Source organism: Cygnus olor, chromosome 1, assembly GCF_009769625.2.
Source record: "Cygnus olor isolate bCygOlo1 chromosome 1, bCygOlo1.pri.v2, whole genome shotgun sequence".
Taxonomy (NCBI): domain Eukaryota; kingdom Metazoa; phylum Chordata; class Aves; order Anseriformes; family Anatidae; genus Cygnus; species Cygnus olor.
The window spans coordinates 203480156-203500081 of NC_049169.1; the positions used below are offsets into that span (position 1 = coordinate 203480156).

The following is a 19926-nucleotide window of genomic DNA, read 5'->3' on the forward strand; positions in this document are numbered from 1 at the left end:
TAAAGTCCTAACTATATGTTTATAACATCTTCATCTATGAAAGAAAAAAATACACACGTAACTGATAAGTGTGGGATTCCTTCCCCGTGCCTCTGATTTTATTTGATCTTCTTGGCTCTGGATAACTGAGCTATGAGTTAGTCACTACACATGACAAAAGGTAAGTTTCCCTACAACATATTAAGGTGGATTTCACTCAAGATACTTCTGCTTTACCATTTAAAAAGATGTTTCTTCTCTACAAAAAGTGACGTTGAACCTGAGTGAAACTGGTGGGTTTTAGGCTTCTTCTTTGTTCCTAGTGGTTGTGAAAAGCAAAACAAAACAACAACAAAAAAACATTTTAAGGGTAAAAATGGTGTGAGCACTGTCTTACTGGTGATCACTGGAAAGCTATTTCTCTACCAAGATGAGTTAACTTATTGTTTTTACTGGCTTGAAACAGTGGAAGAAAAATGTTAAATAAAGACTTGCTGATTGTTCTCATAAATGTTTGGTTTCTCTGTGGTGCAATGTAGGGAACATATTATAAATATGAAATACCGAATATACACTTAACATGATAAAATGACAATTTGATCATAATTAAACACAAATGACTAACATCCATGCATTGGAAACAGTCCCCATTGATTGTCAGACTATGCCTGTTTGTATGAGATTGAAAGAAAGCTCTTAATCACACCACTTGAATAGATACTTTTAGGATTATGTTTCAATTCTTCATAACAATTCTATAGCTTTTAGTACAGCCTGGTTGGTCCAGTGAGTGCAGTCATCATGTATACGATCTCAGAAACCAGGGGAAATAATCCTTCAACAGTGTTATTCCTTTTCTTTTCTAAATCCTACTAAATGGGAAATGGGCATTTGGTTAACATGGAATAATATTTGTTTTTTACTTCATCATTAAGGGACTAGTCCAGCTTCCAGAAGTTTAACTGGGAGTTGGCTCAAGTCCTAGAAAAGGGTTAAGATGTCATCTGGTATACCAAGGATCAAGAATTCAAAAGAGAAAAAGGAAGACACATGACTAAATGACTTATGCAATAACCATCAAAGGGGGACTTTAAGTATATGAACATCAGCAGAACATAAGGATGCTAATTATGCTTCGACACTGGTGGACACAGCAAAGAGGAAGGAATATATAAGCAAGAAATAAAGGCAATTTTATGTTTACTCTAATGTCTGTCCTCTATAATCTTCATGTAATGTTTTTTTAAAAAGCCTCAAACTTAAAAACTAACAATACCCCTCTAAAAAACTGCAGACAGCATCCAAAGCAGGTAGATTTGCTTTAGGCTACAGGAGATTATATCTTGAAGAAATATAAAAAATAGAGGGCACTTGAAGAAATGTGCTGGGGTGAGTTCACTAGTCATCAGAGTTTGAGGAGAAGTCAAGAAACTGAAGCTGTTTTTAAGTTCACCATGAAAATAACAATCTTCCATCTCAAAAAGATTTATTTTGTGCTTAAGCAACCTAGATTGAGAAAATGGAGGAAAATTGTTATTAAAACAGTAAGAAATAGCTACATCTTATTAAGACTTAACTAATAACTGCAATTATGTTTTAGTCTCTAGGACTCAGAGAGAAGATGACTGGGAAAACTGACTCCAGAGACTCTAGAAGACTTTTAATTTACATTAGCGATGAGAAGGAAAACATGCCTTACCCTACACAATGAAGTATATAGCCGGGACATTTTAGTTTTCAGAAGCTGCATGGCTCTTCAAAACAGATAGCATTTTGATAAGTATTTTATGCTGTAGCACAGTGAGATTTTCATTTGTACAAGTAAGAGGAAGGTAGAACAGCAAATGATTTCATAACCACCTTCTACAACCTATTATACTGCTGTGGCTCTGGAGAGATGAGCAAGACCCTAGAGGAGGTAACCTCATTAGCTGATTGTCACTCAATCCTACATCAGATTCTAAAATGCTATCAGCTTCAGATTACAGATAGCCAAGCACACAGCCCTCCACAGTTGATGTATAAAGACACTACATTTTTATTTTCTAGAGAACAAGGAGGAATTCAGTATAGAAACCAGCCTCCCTAGATGATGTAATTCAGAAGTTTCTAAGCAAAAGCACGCTGCAGAAAGCCCAATACTAAGAATCAACATGCAAGAACTGACCAGAAAGAACAGAGTTCATAATACAGCATATAATGTTGGTATTAGTGTGTGGCCAAAGAGCACTGACAGCCTCAGAAGTCCTGCCGCACTGCATCCAGATGATTGTGGGGAAGACAACAGGTAGAGGGAAGAAAAACAGTAATTTGTCTTCCTTCCCCCTCCCCCCCAGCAATCATTCTTGCAGAAAAATGAATGTAAACTGTATTATATAATTGAATTGCAGCTGAAATCCTTTCCCAATTAGATAGAGAAGTTCAGACAACCTTCATCTCCCAAAGGACCAAACATTCCTTATTTAAATCTTTGTGAATATGTTCTGCATATGCCTCTGCCCCCATTTTTGATTTGTTTCTCTGTCTGTCTGCACGTATCTATTTTTACAAGAAAGAACGTGGGTGGTTGAATAAGAGCAAATGTTTGTTACTCTTTAGTGTTTTCCACCTACAGCCCATCCTTCACGTCCTTCAGAATAGAAGGTTGCATATTTATGTGTAGTGCTTAATGAGCAAATACATCCTTGCATATGATATGCTCTGCTTCCTGTCATGTACTCGTTATTCTGTTTGAGTTTACCAGTGTTCTCTGGTTTATGGAATCATGATTAATTTATTCTCAATCTACAAGAAAGTCCTGTTAATTCCAAAAAGTGGGGAAGATGAATTACCAGACACTACTTTATTTGACCTGCTTATCTATTGGAATGATTTGCAATTATCACTTCATGTTTTTCCTGAGCACAACAGGAATAAACCACTGATGAATGAAGTTAGTGAGAGACAGGGGCAGCCTTGCAGGTTTTGGGATCTCAGGCAAGGATGGAGGCCCAGCCAGCAAGAAATGGTGTCAGGAGGGAAGCTGTGCTTCAAAGGCACTGCTGCTACTCTTACAAGGTTTTTGTGATCCCACCAAAACAGTCAAGGACACAGGGCAAGGCCCGGGTCCTGCAGTCTCCAGCTGCCATGAACTGCTCATGGCTATAGGCAGCCCTGCATGAGAATATGCCAGAAAGTAGATGCCCAGCATAAAATGAATGGAAACCTCAGCTGTGTTCAGGGTTTGCTCTTTCTCATCTACTTGAAAACTGAAAGAAGCTTTCATGCCGCATGAATTTTGACTACTGTGTGCTTACTCTCAATGTACTAGTCAACCATGATATGTTGGATGGAATTTCAGACACTGTGTGGCTTCTGGTCAAAGGACAAGACAAAGTTGAAACCCCAGCAAAATATATCTGTGACTCTGTGTTTCGTGACATTAGGTGCTTTTGTAATTCTGTGCAGCAGTTTTTCCAAAAATGATTTGTTGGGTTCCGATGTAAATGTTACAACAATCATGAATCAATCATTTATATAATAGAAAAACAAAAAGGGCACTGAGCGGGTATTTGGGATGCCCGTGATCTATTCCCAGATCTGTTCATTCTCACCTCCAATCTTTTATCTGTATAGCCTTCAATCTCATGCTGCATATTTATGCAATACCTAGAAAAGGCAGTTCAAGTTTTTGATGGGGCCTTTAGGTGTTGTTGCAAGAAAATTTGCTAAATGATATGAGTATTCACTGCAGATGAGCACAGATTTAAGAACAGTTATGACAAAAGGTAGGGTGGGAAGCAAGTGTGAAGACCTTATGGATCCAGTATAAGCCTGCATGTGGGTGGATAGAAAATATACTCTGCTTTTGTGCTGCCAAAACCAGTGCTGTCATCTGACTGGAAAAATGGCACTGTAATTGGCCTAACCGGCCACTAAATGTTAGGCAAAGAGGAAGAATTGTGTGACATATGCTTAGAAGAACATGTTTCCTATGGGAAATTTCAGCCTCAGTAAAAATTTTGAGGTCACATAATGTTATAGCTGCATTAAGAATTCATAGATGGATAGAAGAAAATAGCTGTCTTGCCTGGATTTGTAATGTCTTAAAAAACATGGAATATTTAATTCATTCATCTCTATGAAAATAAAAATAAGTCTGTCTCTTTTTTACTGTGAAGATAAATTGACAGGGTCTTTAAACCACTACCTGTCAGAACAAGGGAATACTAAAAACAGCTATAAAACTTTAAATACTCAGAAAAGCATTTAACAATCACACTCATCTGCTTGAGGCAGGTGTAGCTAATAAGGGGGAGAGTAAGGAACAGCTGTATGTTGGATAAAGGCTCATCGGCCATACAAGGATAAATAGCTAACAGCTGGTTTCCCACAAGGGGTATCCTTGCTATAATGCCCCTGTTTCTGCTCCCTTGCTTAGATGAATCTTCTCTTAGGCCAAAGGGGAAGACATGTTTATACATCACAGAGACAGATGCTATCATCCTTGAAGATAATAATTTGTCCTGGCTATAGAAAATTAGCTCTCATTGGTCACTGTGGGAGTGGACACAGATGTTTTGTATTATGATGTTCAAAGTCACACTAGTTACTAGGGTCATAAAGTGGCATGGTTTTTCTGAACCCGTGAAAAATGGTAAATAGAGAACATGCTTCTTTGTGTATTTTTTTTTTTTTAATTGTAATTTATAAAGATTTGCAGGATAACTTTTAAAAAAGAGTGTAAGCAAGACAGAGAGCCTCACTGGATGCTTTACCATCCCTTCTAATTTTGCAGCTGATATGCTGACTGTACTGGGAAGAATGCAATATTAATCACAGTAGAGCTGCAATTACAAATATAAGATATTTCAGCTAAGCAGCAAGGATAATCTCTCACACTTAAGGCACTGGTGGGGTGGGTGACCAGCAAAGTGGATGACCAACTCTATGTAAGCCTGATCTTTCTGCCCTTTTATTTTATTTTATTTTTAACCTGCAAGATGGTGATGCACAGGTACGCTGTGGTGGTGCATAACCTAGAGCAACTGAGTTTGGTACAATTTTGCAGATTGTGTTGAAAGCAGTGAGTCCTCAAGCCTGCATGTAAAATCATTTCCTTTTGAAGAAAATAGTATGGATATGGAAACGTAGCAGAGTTTGCAAGACAAGATATTGGAATACTGTAACTGCTGTGGAAAAACTGGCAGATCGGCAGATCCAACCCAAATTTTGGCTTGTTTTAGTCTTTTTTTTTTTTTTTTTTTTTTTTTGGCCATGCATATATGTATTTATATATATATTTATATATTTTTAAATATATGTATGCATATATTTTTTTGGCCATACATATATGTTTTTTTTTTATTAATACACAAAAGACTCTTTTTCTGTCTCTGCAAATTACCAGTAAAAGATTGAACTTCTTGGTGCATTATTAGCACATTATAGCGATTTAAAAACTGTTTCTGGGACCAATGCCTGTCTACAAACAACAAATGCCCCTCTGCAAAGCAGAAGTGTTTACCTGTATTTTCAGAGTCAGATCTCTACTGCTACTTCAGTTTAAACTTTTTTTTTTTCCCTTTCTTTTTTGCTTTTCTTTTCAGCATAGAAACAACAAGTGTCTTATGATTCTAGGACTGTTTGACATGTATGGATTCTTGAGACCATTTTGGATTCTTAATTTTGCAGTTATTTCTATAGTTTTAAAAATCTCTTTATCTATCTATATTATGTTATGCAGTATCGCTTTTTGTGTTTGTTTTAAGCCACTATCCCAATGAGTTTTGAGTGGAATATTCCTTTTTTTTTTTTTAACTGAAAACTGGGAAATTGGATGTACATTGTAATTATTAAATAATAGATAAGAGCAACTTTAATACAGCATAAGTTTCACCAACAGGATTTTTCACGAGCGAGAAACTTGTGAGAGAATCTGAGAGACTTTCCAGTAAATCCTTCATATGCCATTATTTTTCAGGAGCCCTGTTACAGACAAAATATATGCCTCCTCCTAGACTATCATTGGACACCTGCCAGGAGGAATCAGTAATTTTTATTTAAACAGTGTGGGATAAAGGGAAATTTTCGTTTTATTGCATCCATCAATCTGGTCTTTCAAACTCTTCCACTTCTATGTGCAATTCATATCTTTTTCTGCTGTTTCTCAGATTTCACATAAATTCATTTAAGCCTAAATTGTACACTGAATTATAACTGTGAATTTTAATCTCTTAACTTAAATGGTAATTTATCTTTAATGTTATTTTTTAAACTTATTAATTAGTCTGTAACATTACAAGCTGAATTTACTAGAAATGTATGCTGGGAGCTTTGAGTCCCAAATGACAGGATTCTATTGCATACTCTGCTTATTTTACATCCTGATCCTTCATGTTCTTGAATATTCAGAGGTCAATGGGAGCAGAGAGCATAATTTGATATTAACTTGACTTGACAGAGATTCTGTGCAATGTGGTTGCTGCTGAGTCAAGCTATAACCTACACAACAAAAATAATTTAAAATAAAATGTCTTTGAAATCAATCACTTTATTTGAAAAGTAAATTTTTAGCATTTCCAGGATACAAAAGATTTTTATTTTATTTTATTTTCTGTGGGGAATCTAATAAATATGGACTTGCTTTTCTCATGATATTTTTCTTGTTGAAATGTTGAAAGAACTTTGGAAAACTGTTTCAGCAAAGGTTGAAGCACAGACTGGAGATTTTCAACTGCATTGTAGGGTTTTCTTTGTAGACCAAAGCCTTCAGAGTAACTGGGATGTTAAATAGGACTTTTGTGAATCTATACTAAAACTTTTCTCAGGAAATCAAAAAAAAAAAAAAAAGAAAAAAAGAACAACTAAATCTTTTTATTAAAGTTTGAGTTGTATTTGTTTGAGTTAATTAAATCCTATCACATTTGTATGCACTTTCTAATTAACAATTAGCCATGTTTTCTTTGTAATAAATGAGAAATCTTTCAGGAACATGAGAATGGATAAAAGCGTGCAGCAGCTTAATGAATCTGTATTTAATCTTTGGAGAGCTAAGTTAAATTTAGCAACAGAGACAAGCAAAAACTACACTTGTTTAGGGTGTGATATGTGACAATCTCTTTATGAAATCAAATATCTGCAATAACAAAAAGTTCCAAAAATAGTATTGTTCACTCCATACCCTGAATAATCCACACTCTAAGCAAAAATCTAGAGAGTAAATATGATTTAAACAACGGACTGGTAATGTATAGGCTAAGAATATTTAGAAAAAGTACTACATTTAGCAAGATATTTTAATGTACAAGAAACTTAGGCTGTTGATAACACCCAAATTTGCCCTATGTTTTTAGAAAGTTTTTCCTTTAAGAGATTCATCTTCAGTACGTTGGAAAAAAAGATGCATTGCTTCCTCTGTTCTCCTAGACCTAGTGTAAAATTTTACACTTTAATAAGCTAGCGAGTAAAGGCAAATTCCAGATCTCTGCAAAGTCTTCACCCTAACCAGCTAGTTCATGTTAAAACTAGAGTCTGCTTTCTCTACAGCAGATTCAGCTATATGTGAGTTGGTGTTTTGTCTAACCTCTGTTAGAAACATCCTTTTTCTTCTTGTACAGTCAGAAGACCTTAATGATGACAGCAATACTTCCACGTATGGATTTTCATTATGAAACTCTGCCTTGCTTGTGTCTGAAGCAAGGTCTCCTACCAGGTGAGTAAGTGACACAAACCCTGCACGTCAGTCAGGCTCCCCTTCCAGCCGTGTTACAGGAGTTATTTCATTTTCATCCAAATCACAAAATCTTTGGGCTGAAGAGTGGCCAACTCCATAGCTCAGGAGATAATAGCTTCTCCTAGAATGTGTAAAATGATGTGTTAAATAGCTAGACTAGACTATTTAAGGGTTGAAGAGTCTGTCTCAGGTTTTAATGATATTTTAAAAGGCTTTGTATTTGCAGAATGAAGGGAGATTCTTCTAATCCTACAAATATTCTTGGATGGGAGAAAAATTTCCTCCTCCCTTATTGATCTTAAACTTTTATCATATTTTCTTTGTGCATACTCCCTTGGTGTATGTTTACTAAGATGTTTCTGGACTAATGATGTTTTCTCTGTACAGGCCCTATCCTACCACCCAAAGTCTGAACAGCAACTCCTATATGACAAATGCACATAACTGAGCACTTTAAGAAAAGATCATCAGCTTTGTGGTTTAACTATGAACATACCCAGATGGTGTCTGACACCCCTCGGATCACCAGAAGCATATGTTGATTTCCAGAACCAATTCCTGTGAAAGGAGCTCAGCACCTGGCAGGATGGTGATCGATACAGCCAACATGAAGCTTTGGAGGTGCACAGGCCAATTGCTGGCTTTGTGTACTAGCATTAATGATATCCTTGGAGATGGTGCATTTGAATACGTAGTGCCAGAGGCACTGTGGAGTGGCTGGCATTGAGTACTTGGTGCCAAACAGTGAATCGTCCTTGAGTCCCATTGACATCGATGGAAATTAAGAATCCTCAACATCTGGCAGGATTTAACTCAAAATGAAGCTCATTCTGGTGTATTTCTTCTGTGAATTTAAATTAGTCATATACACATGGACGGCACAGTGCTTTCATTTAAAACATTGGGAGCAAGGAAATAAGAAGCTACGGGATGAAGACTATATTTATATCACCAGTGAGAAAAACAAATGAGAAGTAATTTTTTGGGGGTGGGGTGGGGTGTCTTTACCTGTTGGGTGTCAATTTACTTTTCCTTCCAACCTTTCCTTCCAAATACTACATCTGACGCTGCAGATATCCATTTTTTGTGTATTCAACGAGATGGACAAAACTTTCCAATTCTGAAACCAGTAGCTTCTTCATAAGACACAATCTCTGGAAAATGTCAATTTTAATGTAAAAAATCTTGTTGATTGATATTTGTCATACCCTTAGGCTTCACTTCTACCGAGTTAGGCAAGATGCATACTTCTAATAGAAATGAGAAATGTTTTTTGATGGTAAAAGTCAGAAGACAGCCACAAAAAAACTATACTAGCAGTGAAGAGGAGAGGAAACCTAATGATAAGCAGTTTAAAATATTAGAATTAAGGTTGTCCAGGGCAGCCATTTTATACACAAGATTATTCCTCAGTACTAACTTCATAGAATCATAGGATGGTTTGGTTTGGGTTGGAATGGACCTTAAAGATCATCCAGTTCCAAGCCCCTGCCAAAGACAGGGACACCTCCCACTAGCTGAGGGATCAGGTTGCCCAAAGCCCCATCCAACCTGGTTTTGAACACTTCCAGGGATGGCGAATCCACAGCTTCTCTGGGCAACCTGTAACAGTGCCTCACTACCGCATAGTAAATACTTTCTTCCTAGTATCTAATCTAAATCTATCCTTTTTTAGTTTAAAAATATTACCCTTTGAACTCCCTGGCAAATAGTCCTTCCACAGCTTTCTTGTGGGCCCCCTTTCAGTACTGGAATTCTTCTATAAGGTCTCCCCAGAACCTTCTCTTCTTCAGGCTGGACAACCCCAGCTCCTCCAGCCTGCCTTCATAGCCTTCATAGTAATGGTGCTCCAGCCTTCTGATCATTGTGGCCCTTCTCTGGACTTGCTCTAATAGGCTGAAATCCTTCTTGTGCTGAGGACCCTAGAACTGAATGCAGGACTCAAGGTGGAGTCTCACAAGAGTGTGTGTGTGTGTGGGGGGGGGGGGCGGGGAGCAGAGAATCACCTCCCTCATCCTGCTGGCCATGCTGCTTTTGATGCAGCCAGGATACAGCTCTCTTTCTGGGTGTGAGCGCATGTAGTCAGCTCATGTTGATCTGTTCATCCCCAAGTCCTTCTCTGCAGGGTTGCTCTTTATCCACTCATTGCCCTGATTACATTCATGTTTGGGATTGCCCTAGCCCAGGTTCTTGACCTTGCACTTGGCCTTGTTGAACCTCATGAAGTTTGCACAGGCCCATCTCTCAGGCATGTCAAGGTCCCTCTGGATGGCATCCCTTCCTCCAGTGTGTTGACTGCAGTACTCAGCTTGGTGTCATTGGTAAGCTGGCTGAGGGTGCACTCAATCTCACTGTCCTTGTCACCAACAAAGATGGTGCCAACAGTGCCAGTCCTAATACTGACCCCTGAGGGGCACCACTCATTACCGATCTCCACCTGGATATTGAGTCATTGACCACAACCCTTTGAATGTGACCATCCAGCCAATTCCTTACCCACTGAGTGGTCCATCCGTCAAATCCATATCTCTCCAATTCAGAGACAAGGATGTCTTGCAGGACAGTGTCAAATGCTTTGCACAAGTCCAGGTAGATAAAGTCAGTTGCTCATATTTCTTGTTGTATTATACTTCTGCTCATATTTAAGAAAAATACCACCAAGTAAAGGGAAAACAGGTGGACAGTTGTGATGACTACTCTTAACTGGCTAAGGACTCTGAATGTGCAAGCATTCTATTCATCTGCCTTTTATTATCACTCTCATGAGAGAACTTTCTTCTTATCCATCTGTTACAATCTAAAAAGGCAAATGTACATTTTTTGGGTACAAATTTCTGACTTGAATAATCATCAGAAATAATAATAAAAAAGGTAATTCTAGACACTTAATCTTATGCAAATTTTAAAATATGAGCTTCCCAAGCTTTATAAATGTGCTAAATAATAACATCCCCATTAATGACATATATTGCTATGAAGGGGATGTAGATAGCCGTATATTTTGTTGAGGGAGATATGGAAACTAAAAATTGAACTTTACGTCAGCTTTTACTTCTTGGACATGAAGATTGTCTAGGGCTACATGGTAAAATAAGATGTTTTTCACATGAAGGTTTCTTGTGTAAGCTGGTTCTTCCCACAAACAAATTTGAGAGAGAATGATATGGAGATAACCAAGTCCTCCCTTCTTCCTCTGGTGATGGTATCTTCTCGGTGCCCTCCAAAAGGACAAGTTCAGACAACTTTTCTCACTAGATCAACTATACAAAGAACAGTGACAGCCTTCTTGTTACTAATAATGGTGAAAAACATCTATATCACTTACTATTTTTTACTTCCTTCCTTATCACTACTATTACTCTGCTATTCCCAGACTGAAGATCCCAATCAACTCATGTAGGGTCATAAGAAAAGTTCCATGTTTGCTTTAATTGTCTTGTTATAAAGCACTTGAAGAAAGACACACAGTAGACTTAAGAACAATATGAAAAAAGTAGTAGATAGGATTTAGAACCTTGCAACCTTTTCAATGTGTTTTTACCAATTCACTCTTTATATTTTGACAGATTAAAAGTCCAGATGGGCATAACCTGATTTTGCTAACACTTTGACATTTTGCATTTTTGTTCTTCTCTTAAAAAATGAAACAAAACAAAATCCTACCTTGTGCATAGTTCTGCTGAGAATCTTCATTCATAACAATATATAGCCACTACCAACATGGGAGATGCTGTCAAGAAAGTGAGACCAATGTTTACTTTTGTTGAACGAACTGATCATTTTGGCCTTAGAGAATATAAGTAGTCTGCATGTGTTTCTTTACCCTAAGGCCCCAAAGATCTTATTTTGAAAATCTGTTGATAAAATCTCTCTTTAGAGGCGTTTTTAGTTAAATCCATGGGAAATTTTTTTCTTTCATTTAAAACAAAAGTTCTGGGAGAAGTCAGAACTACCTAGGCTTTCTCCAAAGACAAATTGTTTCAGAAATTTTGTGAAGAGGGGAAAATTATTCCAGTTATTTTAAAGTGATGCTGTAACAAAACAACTTTCCATGGTTAAAAATCATATTTAAAGTTCAGATTGAAAAGGTTTCTTTAAATATTATAATATTGGTATAAAATTAGTTATTAGTTATTGATTGTTCAATTGACTGGACATGGAAAAAGAGCCCCAATTATGTTTTGGATTTGTTTCTATCTCCTTGCAAAAAGCCCTGGACAAATGGCTGAAGGAGATTAAAAATAGGGAAAAAATAATTAAAAAATGGAAAATATTTTTCTTGTAGCTAACTTCAAAGCAGTTATTTAGCAATATTGCAAGATTGTCTTAAGGGCTAATTTCAGCAATTAAATCCATAAGGCATAACAAAACCACTATGCTTCATATTTCAGTAAATGCTATCCCCTAATACGTCCTTGGTCAGAAAGGGCAACTTATCCTTATACTAGAATCCAAGTGAGGTCCATGTGCAGAAACCAGTCTGCATTGTAGATTCTTAGTGTCACATTCACACAGAATACCAATTTCTTCAGACTCAGTTTGGAGCCATTATTCGTAGCACCTTGTGCTTGTTTTTCTATTATTATTATTTTCATTTACTTATTTTTAACTCATAAGATATTTTTCTATTATTATTATTTTTATTTACTTATTTTAAACTCATAAGATTCTTGGGTTTACAAATGAGGAAGAACTAGTTGGGACACGAAGGTTGGGGGCAGACTGGACTGTGGTGACCATGGAGCAGTGGAGTCAGCATCTGAGAGGAGGGAACCAGGCATCATAACCCTGGACTTCAGAAGAAGAGTCTTTGAGAAATTCAGAGAACTTCTTGGAAGAATACCATGGGATACCGTTCTGAAGAGAAGAGGAAGATCAGAAGAGCCAATTTTCAAGGAGCACCTTGAGTTCGTTACCTTAATCTTTAATAGTATGATTTGTCTTCGGGAATCCCAGGTCCTTGAGACTCATGGGAAATTCTGGTAGCAAGAGCGTACTAGTCCACTGACAAGACAATAGACAATGGGCAAGGACTGAAATATAGACAATACCATTTAAACACAGCAAGAACAAAACCAAAAACAAACAAAAAAATACGAACAGTTTTTTAGCATGAGACAGGTCAAACTCTGGAAGAAGTTGCCTAGGAAGGCTGTGGAAATCAGTAGATATATTCTGAAACTGAATGAACATAGCCCTAAGCAACCCAGTCTAGCAGATCCTGTCTTGATGATCTCCATAGGTCCTTTCAATCTCAACTCTCTAAATGAGAGTTCTCTAACTCTCATTTATCAGCTGTGACTTGCTGTTATATAATCCTTCCAGTTCGCACATAAGGGTCACACCAGCTTTTCTCATGGGTAACATTTTTTTCTGGTGACTTGTTACCTGTAACAACCTTGACAATTTGGTGTCACTTTGTACAAGGTACTGCACAAAATTCATAGCTTCAACATTTCCTGCCCTGAGGAAAATACAACCTAAATATGAAGTTAAAACAGGCACATAAGACAGCGTCAACACAATGTAACAGTCAGAGGGTTAAGAGCACTGCAATAAAGTCACAACCAACTTCATGTTTAGTTACCACAAGCATCAGAATATAGCAGAATGTTAAGAAAGCATTTAATGGAGACAGATTTGTGTTTATTTGCCCCCTTCCATGTAGGAAGTAGATTGACTGCTTTCTTGCCCTTTGGGATGTATATTCTCTTACTTTAGAAAAGTAGAACAAAACAGAGCTGTAAAACACCTATTTATAGCAGCTGAGGGAGCTGTGTAAATCTTTAATATTATATACTTGTCCTCAAGGTTTGTGTCATTATCCATAATTTAAAACAAGTAACTCTTGGATTTAGAAAGGTTCACTCTGCACTTGACTTTTGTCTAGATCCAGAAGCAACATATAACATGCCTGTTTTATTCTTAGTGTATTCAGAATGAAGCTTGGATCTTTGATGAGGTGATAAGCTACAAGAATGTTTACAGAAATGCAGAAGGAACAGTAGATGTATCAGGCATAGCACCACAGCCTTAGGCTTTCTTCTGCTGCCAGCAACTGTGAACTTCAGCAGAGTGTTCAACGGAGAGTAAAATTTAATTAGAAGTGAATTGTGCCAGGGTCTTCTGCCTTCATTCTAAAGATGATAAGACTTGACAGCACCTCTGTCCACTCAGGGTGAAATTTATTGTGTGCTAGACTTCACTATCATATATCAACTTTGTGGAATTAAAAGCAGTCAAGTAAAATGCTAGTAAAGAAAGCATCTAACGATTTGGGTTTTAAAATGTCAGCCTTCAATTCTTGCATCTTTACCAGAAGTACAATATAGTACTCAAGAATTATCTACGCAGTTGCAACTTCGTACCATGATAAAAAGGTGTTGCTGCCTTAAATCATCTGCCCTTACTTAATAGAACATTTTATTTTATTTTTAATTAGAATAGAAATTTACCATATTAGGAGACACATTTCTTTAATTCGGGTTTTGTAACTTTTATTTGTTTTCCAGTAAAAAAATTAAATCAAAGGAAGAATGGCAGAACACAGAACAACGTCTTACTTAAATCTACTTGCAAGCAAAATCTTTTGTCTTGATAAGAATAACAAAATTCTTTAAGGATTAAAATACTCAAGTACATTTCTTGAGATCGAGGATCTGATTAACATTTAGCACACTGAGAAAATGTTTTTTTTAGAATGTCCTTGGATATATCATAAATAATTTTAGTGTAAGCAATTTAAGGGGCCTAGGTCTCTCTCGAAGAAAAATGATTTAAAGAAAAAAAAAAGTAATCTAAAAAGTCATTTTAAAACTAAGCATAATTTTCTGACCAGAAGGGAACGTCTTAGGTCTATATAAATCACATAAGGGTGATTTATATTAATTCAGAAGGGCTTCCTTAGAAGGGATTCCTCAGAAATCACGATTATCATTAGGTAATTTTCTTAAAGCATGATACTCAGTTATTTCGCTCACTAGTAACAGATGATGGCCCTAACTACACTGTGAATGCACCATATCAGTGCAGTATTGGGGTACTTATGCAGATCTCCCAAACTTCCTGCATTCTTCATGAGATCACTCCAGGCTGATCAGATACAATGCTCCTGTTTCCTTGTGCCACTAATACTCCCTCTTCTCTTCCACAACAGCTTTGTTGTATGGGCCATGGTATCCTTTAGTGGCCTATAAGTGATATAGAGCTACAGTCTACTGCCTATTTACTTTTGGTGGGCAGGACTTGAACTTTGAGAAAAAACTGTTGTGCAATGCTGTGACTGAGGACTAGTATAGCAAGCCTATTCATTTGTAGGTCCTTTGGGAAAAAGGATTGCTTGTCATGTTGTGTCATGCTCATAATAGGTAGTGATGCAAGCGCTCTACATCATTTTGCCTCTGATGTGTATTGAGCTTATGTGGCAAGGTTTTGGTAGTGTGGGTAGATCCTGAGCATGTACAGTCTCACTGGCTGAAGGTATGCTAAAGAGTGTTAGGGGACTGTAGTGGCCACCAGGGTCAGTGCAGGAGGAGGGTATGTGGTGCTCCAGGCACTCAGCACAAGTTCCCCTGTGGCCCGTGGAGCTGCCCCTGGTGGAGCAGGCTGTCCCCCTGCAGCCCATGGGTCCCACATGGAGCAGATCTCCACATTGCAGACCGTGGAGGAGCCCTCGGTGGAGCAGGTGGATGTGGCCTGGAGGAGGCTGCGGCCCCTGGAGAGCCCCCACAGGAGCAGGCCCCGCGCCGGAGCTGCAGCCCGTGGAGAGGAGCCCACGCAGGAGCAGGGGGCCTGGGGGGAGCTGCCACCCGTGGGGGACCCGTGCTGGAGCTGTTTGCTCCTGACGGATGGACCCCATGGTACGGACTCATAGGGGAGCAGTTCCTGAAGAGCTGCAGCCTGTGGGCAGCCCCCGCAGGCTCAGTTTGGGAAGGACGGCATCCCGTGGGAGGGACCCCACGTGGAGCAGGGGCAGAGAGGGACTGTGAAGGAGTGGCAGAGACAAAGCGTTAGGGACTGACCGCAGCCACCATTCCATATTCCCCTGTGCTGTTTGGGGGGTAGGAGGTGGAAGAGGGTGGATGGGGCGATGGTGTTTTCATTTTGATTTTAGTTCTCACTGCTCTAGCTTACTAGTGATAGGCAATAGGCAATATTATCTCCCTATGTCGTCTGTTTTGCCTTTGTAATTGGTGAGCAATCTCCCTATCCTTATCCCAGTGCTTTAGCCTTTTCCAATTGTATTTACTCCCCCTCTTCCTTTGAGGAGGGGGAGTGGGGGAGCAGTTGTGGTGGAGTTTAGCTGCCTATCAGGATGAAACTGTGACAAGATATTATTGCAGCAAACTAAAGTATGACCACCCTTTGTTATTACAAAACATGGTGTTTTCCCTGTTAATTACTGTGCTGTAATTTTTATTTAAAATTGATAAATATTTTGGGATATGTTTAATGTCTGGTCTTGTGTAAGTTAGGTGTGAATAAATTCTATATACCCAATTTACAAAAGGGTGTACTGATTTACTCACAACTACACCGCTGTCACTAATTTCACAGATATGTTTGTTTGATTGTAGTTCTTTACAGATAGCCATGGATGCACCATTCTCCACTGTACGGTATATTTAGGATGTTTACAAAATCTGGAGGTAACATATGAAGAAACATATCTAGTCTGATAATTCCTTCATAATTCATGGAATTTGAAAGTGACATTGACAACTGGCTGGTGGTATGCAGTATGAGTACTAAGGGTATCAGACATTGTCGTGAAGAAAATGGTGACCTTGAGAAGTGACATACCCTTCTATGAGACATAGTTATTTATATATTGTTTGAAAAGATGGAAACCTGCTGTGACTCTTTTTATGACTGACATGAAGGAGGGAAGTAAGAAGGCATGCCACATATGGGTTCAACTGTACACTTTAAAGTATGTGTGTGCATATATACATGTATGCTTTCTTTTGAAAGGGTAGATGACCATTATACAGAGTAAACATGTCTCCAAATGTCTCTGGAGCAATGGAGCATTAAAAGTTTACATCTATATTAATACAGTAACATTGCCAGAACACATGGTTTGCATGGTTTGTCATCCACATATCCTGTTAGCCTGGCATATCTTTAGCGAGAGTCAGCTCTCTCAAACAGTGTTCAGATACAGTTTAGGGGTTAGCACTGCCTGTGGTCCAATGCAACAGAAAGTTTGGATTTTGATTTTCTATAGTGGGAGTGTAAGGAGGTTTATCTATTTTGGTGCAAGGTGTGCCGAAAGAGTTGGCATTAGCATCAGAGGTCCCTGTCCTTTTTGTATATTAGTAAATATATAGCCATTAATAGCAGCATGGTTCAGTTCAGGTAGGAAGCAGGACAGCATGGAATGTGAGCTGGAGGACTGCCAGTACTGCAGTAATTAAGCATAGATTCCCATAAATCCTGGTGAGAGCAAACTCTATTGAAGAATGAAATGTCCAAAAAGTGTTAAATGCTGTAATATCAAGGCCCAAAAATATCTCTCAGATTGGGCTGGTGTGAACATTTCAGATGTGCTGACCACACTCAGCCCGGTAGAAAAAAGGCTGTTTATTGTAGTCCCAGGTGACCTACTTTCAGCTGTTCAGTACCGGAGACATTTCTTAACCAGCAAGCTGTGTGTGGGGAAGACAGCTCTCAAATGTTTAGTAGGACAATGGTCTCAATTGAGTCTTCTAGATACACTGATGCAAGTAGTGTTAGGTTTGATGATATAAGATATAGGTATCCAGTTTCTGCTCTAGCTTTTCAGCACATTTGAGAGTAGCCAGGGAAATACAACAAATGCAAGGCCTTTATTATTGAAATGATCTTTATGAGTAAGTTGAATGTAGGAAGTGTCTATTTTCATACTTCCCATTTGCTATAGGAGAGAAAAGTGGTGGATGAACTATGGTAATCTTGGTCGATGAAATGCATGTGAATGGCCAACCATCCAAAAGATGTGCTTAGTCATTTTCTTCTTTCATGCATTCTTATTAACTACGCTTTATATTAATAAATTATATATGCTTGGGATTTGTTTCTGGAACTGAGGCCAACTGGCATGGCATGGTTTATTTATACTATTAAACACTCTTTCCCTTCAAAACTCTTTCAAATTAAGCTGTCTATTGGGGATGGTTTTTGGCCCAGGCTAACTCCCTGGCTGTGGGCAGGAATTGTTTGGCAGAGTGCTAGCTGGCCAGGCCAAACACATGCTGGGGCCATTCATCCTCTCCATATAGCTGCTTTCATAAGTGCAAGGGAAGAGCAAGTTGGATTCAGATCACTCTTTCCACTCTTTAAAAAGTGCAGTCACAGATCTTACTCAAAGTACTAAGATATATTTCATAGACAAAACAGACCCTTCGTGGGTCGCTATCTGTCTACCCATGCTGTCTTTCCTCTCTCTTGTTTAGAAGCGTTTTTTTTTTTTTTTTCATTGTACTTTGCATATCCATGTCTGTTGGTTTAAACAAATTGTGTTTACATGGTGATTTATTTTTTTTTTTGGGGGGGGGAGGGTGAAGGGGGGAGGACTGTAGTGGTGGCCTCTGTGAGAAGAAATGAGGACCTGACCCCACATCAGACACAGCTGATTCCAGACAACTCCAAAATGGACCAAGCACTGCCCAAAGCCAAGCAATGAGTGATGCTGGTTGTGCCTTTGTGAGAGCAGATTTAAGAAAGGGAAAAAACTTCTGTGGAGCAGCAGCTGGGAGAGGGGAGTGAGAAAATGTAGAGAGAAGCAGCCCTTGCAGACACCAAGGCCAGTGAAGTGTAAGGAAGAAGGAGCATCTGAGGTGAAGTGTTATGGACTAACCACAACCCCCCTTCCCCACCCCATGTACTGTTCAGGGTGGAGGAGGAAGAAGAATTGGGAAGGAAGGAGTGAATTGAGCCTTGAAAGAAGGGAGTTGGAGGGGAAGGAAGCTGGTTATAGTTTTGCCTTTGTTTTTCATCAACCTGCTTTATTTTTAATAGGCCATAAGTTAAATTAATCTTCCCCTAGTTGAGTCTGTTTTGCCTATGATGGTAACTGGTAAGTGATATCCCTGTTTTCATCTTAACTCATGAGTTTTCCATTTTATCTCCCTCTGTCTTGTTGAGGAGGGGGAGTGAGAGAGTGGCAAGGTGTCCATGGTTAGCCCACGACACCAGAACTAAAAAATCAACACTTTATTTCCTCCAACTCCAGCTCATCCTTTTTTTTTTTTTTTTTTTTTTTTTTTGTTAAATATAGACCTGTTCTGTTCTATCCCCTGTAATTCAAAAACTAAAAAAAAAAAATGGAGGAAATAAATGAGGGAGTGAAAAAAATAATTAACCTTCTCAGAGCAGTTCTTAGCCTTTGTATCCCTTGTTTGCGCTCTTTGCTCGGGGGTGTGCCTTAAGGCATAACCTAACTTACCTCCTTCTGTGAACCCTGTGTGTGTAATCAGACTTGCTCCAAAAGAATAAAGGTGGAAGAACTTGCTCCTGTGGGGCTAGTGTGCAGAAAATAGTGGTTTTGTTTGAATTATGCCTCTATCCACAGAAAACAAGGAATGTGTACAGCAAAACTTGTGTTAACGCTTGAATTCAGTATGCAATGTACCTGTTCCTTTATCTGCATTCTGAGTTTTAGCACTCTGTGTATAGTGGTGCATTGCTTCTGCAACCAAAATAACTTGCTCAGGGCAAAAACAACAATAACAACAAAAAGCACAAGTCCCACGTATAAGTAAGTACCTGGAGGCATGTGAGTGAAACAAACCTCACTGACATAAATTGATTTGGCAGAACAGCGAAGTAGGCGGAAAAGCAATGCAGTGGATTAACCTGTTGTCCCTGTAACATGAATGAAGTTAAACAGGTGAGTGGTAGGAAGCTCCTTGAACCTGAACTATTAAAATACTCTAAACGATGCTGACTTGCTGCTTATTTTTGCTAAATTTACAGTATGTTTTTAGCACTTCCTTGAAATGTCTTTTTTCCTATGACTGTTATAAAAATCTGAGCATGTGGTTTCCCCACTGGCATTGTTCAGGTGTGGGTGTTCCCTGTTGTAAATGTAGATGTCTCTGCTGTATTTTATACTCTGTATGAGTGTGTACTAGCATCCAGCTATCCCAGGATGCAGTACACAGAGGTGAAGTTGATGACTATTTGTAAGTGTCCTATCCACTCTCTAGACAAGTTAAGGAATGTATTAAGCCCAGAGTGAAATCTGGCCC

General features: G+C 38.5%; 1 long non-coding RNA gene across 1 annotated transcript; it reads left to right on the top strand.

Moving 5' to 3' along the window:
* The first annotated feature begins 4734 nt into the window (after positions 1-4734).
* LOC121065598 lies at positions 4735-8662 on the top strand. Its single transcript, XR_005817187.1, has 3 exons — positions 4735-4910; positions 7578-7672; positions 8081-8662. It is a non-coding gene; the product is annotated as an uncharacterized LOC121065598 (long non-coding RNA).
* Positions 8663-19926: the final 11264 nt, after the last annotated feature.